Source organism: Aulonocara sp. 'chitande type north' Nkhata Bay, linkage group LG12, assembly GCF_057382095.1.
Source record: "Aulonocara sp. 'chitande type north' Nkhata Bay isolate Kocher_YH1m ecotype deep benthic linkage group LG12, A_spYH_male_GT1.1, whole genome shotgun sequence".
In the NCBI taxonomy this organism is placed as follows: domain Eukaryota; kingdom Metazoa; phylum Chordata; class Actinopteri; order Cichliformes; family Cichlidae; genus Aulonocara; species Aulonocara sp. 'chitande type north' Nkhata Bay.
The window spans coordinates 27,147,404-27,158,163 of record NC_141355.1 but is presented as its reverse complement, the minus strand read 5'-3'; the positions used below and the strand labels follow the sequence as shown (position 1 = coordinate 27,158,163).

At 38.6% G+C, this 10,760-nt stretch overlaps 1 long non-coding RNA gene across 1 annotated transcript; it reads left to right on the top strand.

Moving 5' to 3' along the window:
* The first annotated feature begins 8,270 nt into the window (after positions 1-8,270).
* Positions 8,271-10,522, top strand: LOC147317598 (uncharacterized). Its single transcript, XR_015131678.1, has 4 exons — positions 8,271-8,333; positions 9,350-9,401; positions 9,570-9,633; positions 10,025-10,522. It is a non-coding gene; the product is annotated as an uncharacterized LOC147317598 (long non-coding RNA).
* Positions 10,523-10,760: the final 238 nt, after the last annotated feature.

Sequence of the window (10,760 nt, the reverse complement as noted above, 5' to 3'; positions counted from 1 at the left end):
TAATAACCTTCTGCTGGACCCCATCAGCGCTATTTAGCTTCACCTTCCATTATCTCTGTTAATTAGACTGAGAGTCGGCAAGCCCTGAGGACCAAACGAGGGGAAAGGCCCTCTCATATGCCAGTTGGATTTCAGCAATGTTATGAAGTTCGATGAAATCTGACTTTATAAACTATAAATATAGGTTAAACATCAGCAGAGAACTAGATAAAAAAAAAAAAAATAATAGGATGAAAAGTTGTGCTGCCAGTTTGTTGTCAGTATTTAAAAGCACCGTAGCATAAAATGCATTGCTACAAAAGATCGGATGCAGTTCTGTGGAAGATAATCTTCTCACAAATTTGGTACTTTTTTTTTTTTTTAAAGCATCAGTAGAAAAAAAACATGTTATGCATGAACACACTTGACATGATGAGCCAATTAGTGTCAAGTTGTTCTTCCTGCTGTTATTACCAAAGAAGGCTCTAGAGATGCAGGTGTGTGTCTCTAGGAAGACCAATAAAGGCAAATCACTGAGCCTGATCATTAAATTTGGGAAAATGATTGCTTTATGTGAAGATGCATCCCACATGTACTATTAAGCTGTGAACATACTCAACATCTGTGACCAGCAGTGAATGAGTGGCGAGCAGTGGGAAGAGACGGTCTTCAATAGAAACCATGCCACCCTTGAGATAGCCACATGAATGCAAGAAGGCACACCGATCTACCTGCACCTTTGATCTCATTTTTCTTTTCACCAGTGTAGCTTTCTGTTACAAGTTTTAGCTTAACACAATAACAGCTCGAGTGACAGTCTTGAAGAGGCCACTTCAATGAAAGGCTTTTGAAGGCATCATTCTCAAGTCAGCTGGCTCACTTACTGGCTGCATGGTGTTTCGTTTCCATGTGAACAATCCGTTTGACTGACAGCTCTGAATGATGTCTTCAGTTAATCGCTTCAGTGGTGTGAAAAGGTCATAAATCACCCAATTACGTCGCCCCGCTTTATGAATAGATATTTTTTGGGGGGAATATTTAAAATGCCTCCAAGGCATATCAACTTAGTCAACCCCATATTTATTGAGAGGGAGTTTGGGGGGGGGCTGCTTGTGCCAGAAATAACTGATAAGCAGAATACATTTCAGAGTCTCAGTCACACTGTGGAATGTCACAGTGTTATTTAGAAAGTTGGAGAAGAATTCAAGGTCAGAAGTTATGACTTATGACAGCTTTGACATGTTTTAAGAATATATTTAGGAATATATAAAAACAGAACGAGAAATCAAAAATAAAGTGGAAAAAATATCTTTCAGTAGGTTGTTTTGCAGAAGATCAATCGTAACAGCACAAAATGTTTCCAAAAGGGCTGAAAGATCTTATCTGTGTTTGATCATACCCATCAAATTGTGTTTTTTTACGTACTTAAAGAGTCAGTTCCTCAAAGAAATATGAATTTCTCACACTTCTTCTATTTAAGAAATTTTTTTTAGCTTAAGATTGATTTCTTCTTCTCTCGGGATAAATACTAGAAAAGAACATCCTGTTAACAATCAGGTAAAATTGCTTTGTTACAAAGAGCATGTAGCTTCTAAAGATGACCTATCTGCCTATCTTTCTACAGGGGTATCCCCCACCTCAGATAGGAGTCACTGCATTGTGTTTGATGCAGGTCATTTTCTTTTGCTTATGCCTCTCACATGTTGACCTTCAGGGCTAAGAGATGAGGGGCTACAGCCTATCCAGAGGAGGATTACGGGAAGATGTGATGCTAGTAGAAAATGTCAACTTAAAGGGAGATAAAACAGAGAAAAAGGCAATGTTAGAAGGTGAGTACTTGCATCAGGGATCACATGTTTGACTGGCTATATGTTTAAGGGATCAGGTTTCTATCTATGCACGTATCTGCATTTTCAAATGTTGGAAGCCAAATGTTATTCCTCTGTGAAACTCAGATTGTTTTCAATGCTGTCTTTAGACAGCCAGATGCTATGAAGAGCTATGAAAACAGCAAGTGTTCACACAGTGTTTCACACCATGTCTAATGTGTTACAGTAAGTGATCGCACATGTAGATATTAAGATTATTTCTCTTTTGAAATGACAGCTAATTTCACACAGGGCTGTGGAAAAAAATGCAACCCAGATGTATGAACAGTGTGCTCTAACTAACAAAACACTTGAAGTAGCATGACCAGTGGGCGGCTTTAATTGCTGTGAAACAAATGGATGCACTAAACTTGTCACAGCAAAACAAATTAGTTTGTCAAGTGTCAAACGGTTTCACTAAAGAAAAAAAAAAGCATATTCTGTCGTCACAAAGTGCAGATTTTTCAGTGACATCTATTAAAAGTGTTGTTTTTCCATTAGTGACAGTGAGGTTTAAAAGTACTGTTACCTCCATAAACTCTAGTGATTATTTTGTTATTTTCCCGGTTGCAGGATTTAACCATCACAGCCAATTTGGGTTGTAGAAATCAAATATAAAAAAAATCTTCTGTTCACATATTGCACACATATAGTTATCCATAGTGATATTTGTAGGATTCTGCTGTGAGATTTCCCAAAGTGGAGGTTTTTGTCTTCTGATCAGCCCTTTCTGCTCAGTGTGAGAGTATGAAATGAGAGTATTTCCTCTGTGCAGACTGAATGAATGAGGAAAAAGTGACAGGGATATTACACTGACAAGTCAATACTAGAATCATAGAAGTCTTTGCCCCAGGGTCATAAATTTGATTCTAATGATTTTGTCATCCTGTTAAAACAATAACTTTCAAACCCAATCTCCTTTTTTTGCCTCTATAACCTTTGATTTATGCTTTTAATTTTTTGATGGCTAGAAATAGTCTGACACTTGCACAATTATGATGTTGATGGGATGAAATATCGTCACAATTCATTTTCCTTTTCGGGTTTAATTAGTTTACTTTAAATTGCCATCCATCATTACTGATGTGGATGAAATGTAGAGAGTACAGAGAGCAGAGAGACTTGGCAAGAAGACTATGTTTTACAGTTGACTTCCTGGGAAATAAATGCTGGCTGCATTATTCATAAAGCTTGCCATAACTTTAATCTGATTCTTAATTCAAGTCTTTCCCTCTTGGACAATATATCATGTTACGCATTCAAAATGTCTTTGAGGCCTCTATTTCAGCAAATGCGACTTGAGGTGGATTATCACTCCTGCTGCTGATAGCATCATATTGTTTTTCAAAGAAGAATGCAGCATGTGTGAGATCAGGTTACCACTCTGTGTGCTGTAATAGTCCAGATTTTCATTAATCCAAGCATAAAATGAAGGTTCAAGTTTGAAACAATATATCAATTTAATATCTAAGAAATAACCAACGCTCAGTATTTTAGTCAAACGTCATGTTTGTCCATATTTATAAATGCTAACCTTATTTTTAACTAGGGAGCTTATAGTACTGTCCAAAGGTCTTGAGCCATCCCTCATTTTTTATATTCTGCTCATGTGCATAGATTTATCGAAACGAGTACATGGAAGTACAGCATTTAAGGCAAAAACAGTTTGTGCAATTCTATTTAGCTTGAAAGTCAATATGACCTCCTTTTTTTCTCCAACATAGCCTGAACAGACAAGCTTTATTATCATTTGTTTAAGTAGTCTTCAGGAATAGTTCTCCAGCCTTCCTGAAGGCCACTCAACTTTTGTTTTGTTTTCTGTCAAGATGACGGCACACTTCGTCAACCTCAGCCTCAATGTTGAGGTTCAGATACTTTCCAGGTGGATGAAAATCTGACAATACATAATACCACCAATTTTGACATGGTCCCCAACACTGGGTAAAATACAACCTCAAACCATGGTAGAGTCTCCACTGTGCAGATGGCTGTGGACCCTCACTGTTACCAGATCCATCTCTCAGGTCCCGTATCCGATCTTTGGTGGATTTTTCTTGTTTGTTTGAGGACATGAATTTCCGACACCGTTCATCTGTTGCAGATTGTTTTTTGGCCAGTCATTTCTTCTTTTGTGGTCCTCTTATCCAGTTTCCTCAGATTTCTTTAGGACCCACTGGACACCATGCTGAGATATGCCAGGTTTTTAGCTAATAGCTCTTTGAGATTAACATTTTGATGAGTTATTTTTCATAGAATCAGCTAAAGAAATTGTAACAAATTAGGCTACTAGTAACAAAATGCCTAAACAAACACTTTTAAAATTCATTATTCTGTAAGTTGTCCGTTATGTGTAGACACAAAACTGTTTTCATCCCTTGAGTGCCTTTCTATGCTTGAATGATTCAAATTCAGCACTGACTTAACTCACTCATACCTTCTACTTCTCTGACTTGATTAGCAATAATAGGCACAATTCAAGGTTCATGTTAAATATTATCAAAAGACTCCTGAACGCCATTCAGTGTACTTTTCCTGCCATGTCATCAGCTTAATGTGAAATATTTCTTACATGCTAGTGCATTACATTACATTTACTGGTAAAATGAATGGTATGAGGTCACAGTTCAAGCCTGGATTGTATAAACCTGTCCAAGCTTCCGGTGAAATTCAGAATTCATTTAAAAATTTTATTAATCACATATAAAACCTTACTTTGGCAGGCTAGCAGTCAGCCCCTCTGACCACCCTATCAGAGTCTTTTAATGGTTATTTTAAAACCAGAGGCAACCAGATTGGTAACTCTGGTTGTAACTCCTAAATTTAGGAAATGTTTAGTCTTTAGACTTACTATTGATTGTTGTTCTTCTACTGTGGATATAAAGTCCAGTGCTGATTGTCTGTTATATGTCATATGTAGCACCATGGTCTTGAAGGAACGTTTTCTTATTACGCTGTGTACTGTACCACTGCACATGCTTGGAATGAGAATAAAGCCACGTGATTTGACTTGACTTGAAAGTGTGTATGGAGCAATGAATGTAAGACACCATGTTTGTAATTTTAGACATGTAGCCTCATCAATCATGTATTCTTTTTTTCCCCAATCTTTGAAATATTTTGTAACTGTGTGTTTTATAACATGCTATGCAAATAAAGTCATTAATATTATTAACAAATAACATGACGGGACTCAAAATGAATAAAAAAAAGCCCTTCAGACAGCTTAGAGAACTGTTGTGCAAGACCCCTTTGAAGAAACTCTGGCTACTTTAAAGCTTTTGCATACATATTACATATCCATACATGGAAAAAGTAAATTGAGAGAAGATTGTTCGTCCTTATGAATTCAAACTGTGCTTACACATAATACTAGAATTTCAAAATTGACACAGATACCCAAGAAAATACTCAACCATCATAATCATCATAGTGGTCAAAGGAGCTTGCAAAGAAAAGCGTCTGGACTTCTTTAAGTTGCTTGAAGACGTTTCACCTCTCATCCGAGAAGCTTCTTCAGTTCTAAGGTCAAATGGTGGAGAGTCCCAGATATAAACCTAGTGGGAGTAACCCCCCACAGAGAGACAAAAGGACCCCCTGATGATCCTCTAATCGCCTGAGCCAAGGTGTGAAACTGGGCGTGGGTCCCAATCAGCCAGAGTTTCGGGTGTGTTCATTGTGAAACCTGGCCCCACCTTATCATGCGAATTCCTGAGGTCAGATGGCCCAGGATGTGAGTGGGCGTTAAGGCGTCTGGGAAGGGATCTCAAAACTGGATTATAGATGGCAGAGAGTTGGTGTCGTAAACCCCCGCCTCTGTTCAAAGATGGTCGCTCACAGTGGACATAGATGGCTTCTTTCACTCCTCTTTCAAACCATCTGTCCTCTCTGTCCAAAATGTGAACATTGGCATCCTCGAAAGAGTGTCCTTTATCCTTGAGATGCAGGTGGACTGCTGAGTCTTGTCCTGTGGAGGTGGCTCTTCTGTGTTGTGCCATGCGCTTGTGAAGTGGCTGTTTGGTCTCTCCAATGTAGAGGTCTGAGCATTCCTCGCTGCACTGTACAGCATACACCACATTGTTAAGTTTGTGTTTTGGCGTTTTGTCTTTTGGGTGAACCAGTTTCTGTCTGAGCGTGTTGCTGGGTCTGAAATACACTGGGATGTCATGCTTGGAGAAAACTCTCCTGAGTTTCTCTGATACACCGGCTACATAGGGGATGACAATGTTGTTGCGTCTGTCCTTCTTATCCTCCCTCGCTGGTGTCTGGTCTTCTTTTCTGTGCCTCTTTGCTGACTTTACGAACGCCCATTTAGGATAGCCGCACGTTTTGAGTGCTTCCTTTACATGTGTGTGTTCCTTCTTTTTTCCTTCAGGCTTAGAGGGAACATGTTCTGCCCGGTGGTGTAGGGTCCTAATTACTCCAAGTTTGTGTTCCAAAGGGTGATGGGAGTCAAAGAGGAGGTACTGGTCCGTGTGTGTGGGGTTCCGGTAAACTTCGATGTTGGGTTTGCCGTTCTCTTCAATGTGCACGGCGCAGTCCAGGAAAGGCAAACAGTTGTTCTGTTCAAACAGTCCATCTTTGAACAGAGGTGGGGGTTTACGACACCAACTCTCTGCCATCTATAATCCAGTTTTGAGATCCCTTCCCAGACGCCTTAACGCCCACTCACATCCTGGGCCATCTGACCTCAGGAATTCGCATGATAAGGTGGGGCCAGGTTTCACAATGAACACACCCGAAACTCTGGCTGATTGGGACCCACGCCCAGTTTCACACCTTGGCTCAGGCGATTAGAGGATCATCAGGGGTCCTTTTGTCCCTCTGTGGGGGGTTACTCCCACTAGGTTTATATCTGGGACTCTCCACCATTTGACCTTAGAACTGAAGAAGCTTCTCGGATGAGAGGTGAAACGTCTTCAAGCAACTTAAAGAAGTCCAGACGCTTTTCTTTGCAAGCTCCTTTGACTACGATGACCTGGATGACTGAGAACCTTCACAGACAATCATCATAGTGATTAGTGCAATCTAGACAATGACATTATTTTCATGCTGTCTGAAATTGTGCAAAAATACAGTAATAACATTATAATGTGCAAACACAAACTCTATTTGCTGATCAGAGCTGGAAAAGTTAACAGAAACATAACACATCTTATTAAATTAACATTGTGTGTTAAAGGTGCTACACACGTAGCCAGGATTGATCATGGTTTCCTGCCTAACTTCTACGTGATCATTTTCTTATATTAGCCAAAGCTGCTAGCAGCTACTTAGCAATGATAATATGACCAATGGCTAAGTGGCTAACAGGGAATTGCTAACCATTAAACAGCTTACATTGACATGTGCTGGCCAGGCCGGGCAGTGGTCTAACTTGGTTACATTACACTGTATCACTGCAAGGTAAGCAAATGCATGATGTTTTTATTTCATTAGACTGTAAAATGTCAATGCAAATCACATTTATTTAAAAGAAACATGGCACAAGCACACTTGTCAATCATGAGGAAATTTGGCAGGTTAAATATAATACATATTTACGAAAAAGAACATGGATAGTCAGAAGTGGGCACACTAAAGATCACAGTTACCATATTTCAATGTTTAGATTGTCATCTTTAGCTTTCAGGACTGCTTGATGATCGGTATCTGGGCATAGAGTCAACCAGGCACTTTACCACAAGAGTTGTGGTCAAAGTTTCCTTTCAGTTTCCACACAAGAGTATAAAAAACTCTTTTTTTTTTCCCATGCCATACTGTATGTGCTCTGGGAGATTTGGATCAGGGTTTCGAAAGAGCCTCTGTAAAATGTTGACTTTGTCCTGGACTAAGCTGATATGCTTTGAAATATCAATTTCACAGTTTGGCTGATTTCTTTAAGCTTGCATCAAAAATACATCTGTACACTTCACCTGCGCCATTTTTAGAAAAACAGTCCCACACTTTGATGTTCTGACGTTCATGTACAGTATATTCATTTACTGCAGCCTGTCTGAATTCATCTGCCAGCGTTCGGCACAAGAGTTTTACAATCAGAAAGAGATTCGCTGAATTTGAACTTTTTATGTAATCCCAGCTGACTTATTCTTTAAGCCTTTGACTGGTTTCAGCTGCACTGTAAAATGTAATATTGTGTTTAATTAAAAATATTAAATAGGCTGAACTCAATTTTTATCAATTTGTTATTAGAACTCGATTTAAATAAGTTACCAGTACTTTTTAATGCAAAAATGCTGATAAACTCAATTTATTTGAGTTGTCTTAACTTAGAAAAACTAAGTAAGCTGGAAGTTTTGCTTCTCAGCGCGGAAGGATGAAAGATGTGTTTTGAAAATGCCACGTGACTACTGTCCTCCTCCCTCTCAGATCAGTCCGCATGTTCATGGTGCCAGCATTTGTTATGGAATATGTTGAGCAAACCTGGAGAAGCGTCAGCTCAAGAGATTATTGTCATTGCTGTGGATCTTTACCTGATACACTGCCTTGGTGAGTAAATGTTTACTCTTATTCAAACTGATTTTGTGGCTTCTCTTAGTTAAGCACCAGGTTTATAATCTTGCTAGCTAGTTAGTGTTAGCCTAGCGTTACTGCTGCCGCTGGGCTCATGTTACTTAAAAATTAACACCACAGCCTTAAAAACCTTATATAAAAATATGTCTGTGGAATTTTCTCTTGATTGTTTGAAATAAAAAAGTGAGATAAGAGCCCAGACAATTCTTCGGGAGGTGCAGCCGTTAGGAGTAGGTTGGGGTGTATTTTCAATCCATAGCCTTAACTAACTAACTAATATATATATATATATATATATATATATATATATATATATCATGTTTAACCTGAGTAGCAAAAGAGTGCAGGGGGGTTGAAAAGAATAAGCCAGGAGTTAGCTATGCTTGTGGACTCTATCAAGCCTTGACCTCCCGGTCAGCTATCGCGCTGGTGGATAACACAGCTCTCCGAAAACATGGAAGCACTTTTGCAAATATGTGATATTTTGATAAATTAAGTAGATATTTGAGCTTTACACGGCTGCATTTTCGCCTGAAAATATCTTAAAAGGTTATTTTGTGACCCAGAAAGGGTATTCTGGGGAAAACGAGGATCGCATTTGTGGCGGTTGCCTGTGCGTACTTGTAAGCGCGGCAAGGGCGGAGGAGTGCGGCTAAAAAACGTATCACTTTTTCTGGGTCACAAACTAAACTTTTAAGATATTTTCAGGCGAGAATGTAGCTGTGAAGCTGTAAAGTTCAAATATCTGCTCGATTTATCAAGACATCACATATTTGCAAAAATGCTCCGACGTTTTTGGAGATGTACATTTTTTTCATGCTTTGCGGCAGCTTTTGAACATCTGTGACATCTATTAATGTCAAATCTAGACTTTATTTAACAACATAAGCAAACTCTATGTTACAATGATTGCACAGCAATTAAGGATCAAATCAGTTTCTGAAAAAATGTTCTGTTTTTTCTCCCTCTGCTTGCTTCTTACTGTCTTTGAGGCCGATCGGGACCAGCACTCCTGTTGTTGGACAGAAAGACATCAACTCAGTGGTAAGTATTTTGGTTTTCCAATATATTAGCAACAGTCAGCGACATTTATATTAATCAGGTTGAACTTTAATCATACTTTAGATCAGCCTGTTTTACTTATTGTTTTATTTGTGCTTTGGTTTGGGGAAGTTGTTTCTGTACTGATCTTTTCCTGTCTTCTGTTATTAGGCTTGAGATATGACTGCACTATGCTGTTGCTGGTGACTCCAGTTAATTCTACAAGACATGCTGTGTAAGTAAACAAACAACAACAGTTTGTCTGCATTTCTTGAAAGATCACATCCCCCAAACTTAGTTTAGAGGGTCTACACTGTATATAGTGAAGTCTGCAAGTTTTCTAACAGCAAAATTTGTTTTGTGCCCAAATCATTTTGCACATCATTAGAATGAAAGTTATTGGCCATGTTTGCATAGCCCTTTTTAAAATGATGCTTTCATGACATTATTGTATGTTGAGTGGTGGTCAGGGCTATCCAGACTGATAAGTGGGACATTGAATGTCACCTCTCCGGTGGGGAGGGAGCCTGAGAAAATTGGAGTTTGTTTTATACCAAATGCAGAAAAAAATGTTTTAAGAAAGCAATTAAGTTCATGTTCCAAAAAATATGATTGTTTGCTTGCAGGACAACAGGAGAGATGAGTCCTCCGTCACAGATGGTGTGGTCAGTGAAGATGGTCGCCTGCAGGTTCAAGCTCATTGCATCTCCAACCCACATCCACTGCTACTGTACTTAAGGGAAGTTAAAGACTTTCTTCTGCACCTACATTTGGATCACCTCGATCCATGATAGTCATTGAGGCAGTAATGCCTGGACTGGAAACAAGCCATCCTTAAAATGTTACAACATTCCAGCTTCTGTGTTGGAATGAAAAACAAATGTGTTGTTTAAGTCAGAGACTGCACTTGTGACAGAACAATAAATATTTTATTTTGATTATATAAGTACAAAACAAACTTGTGGTAGGCCTAAACTTATTTTCAGAATAATTACATCTGAGCCTTTGTTTCATTGTAAGATTATAACAGTGATGGCAATATAACTGTTTGTTGTTCAGTAGAACAGTGTCCAGTGTGTTGGCTGTTATACTTTGTTGTGTTTGAAAATAAAAGTTGGGCTGATTTTAACATCATTACAAAAAGTGCTGTTAATTATTTTTAATCATATTCAGGTTACCACAAATTGTTTTTTCATTTAGTTGAACTTGAAATGTTTGTCAGTAGGTAAACAATTAGTATCGTACAGTCAGAAATATCAAGTTATTCTTAATACTGCAGACTTGCAATGATGACTGTTGTCCTCACAGTCATCTTAAGTAAGCTTTACTTAGTTTTTTTGAGGCAACGAGTTTCCTTAAATT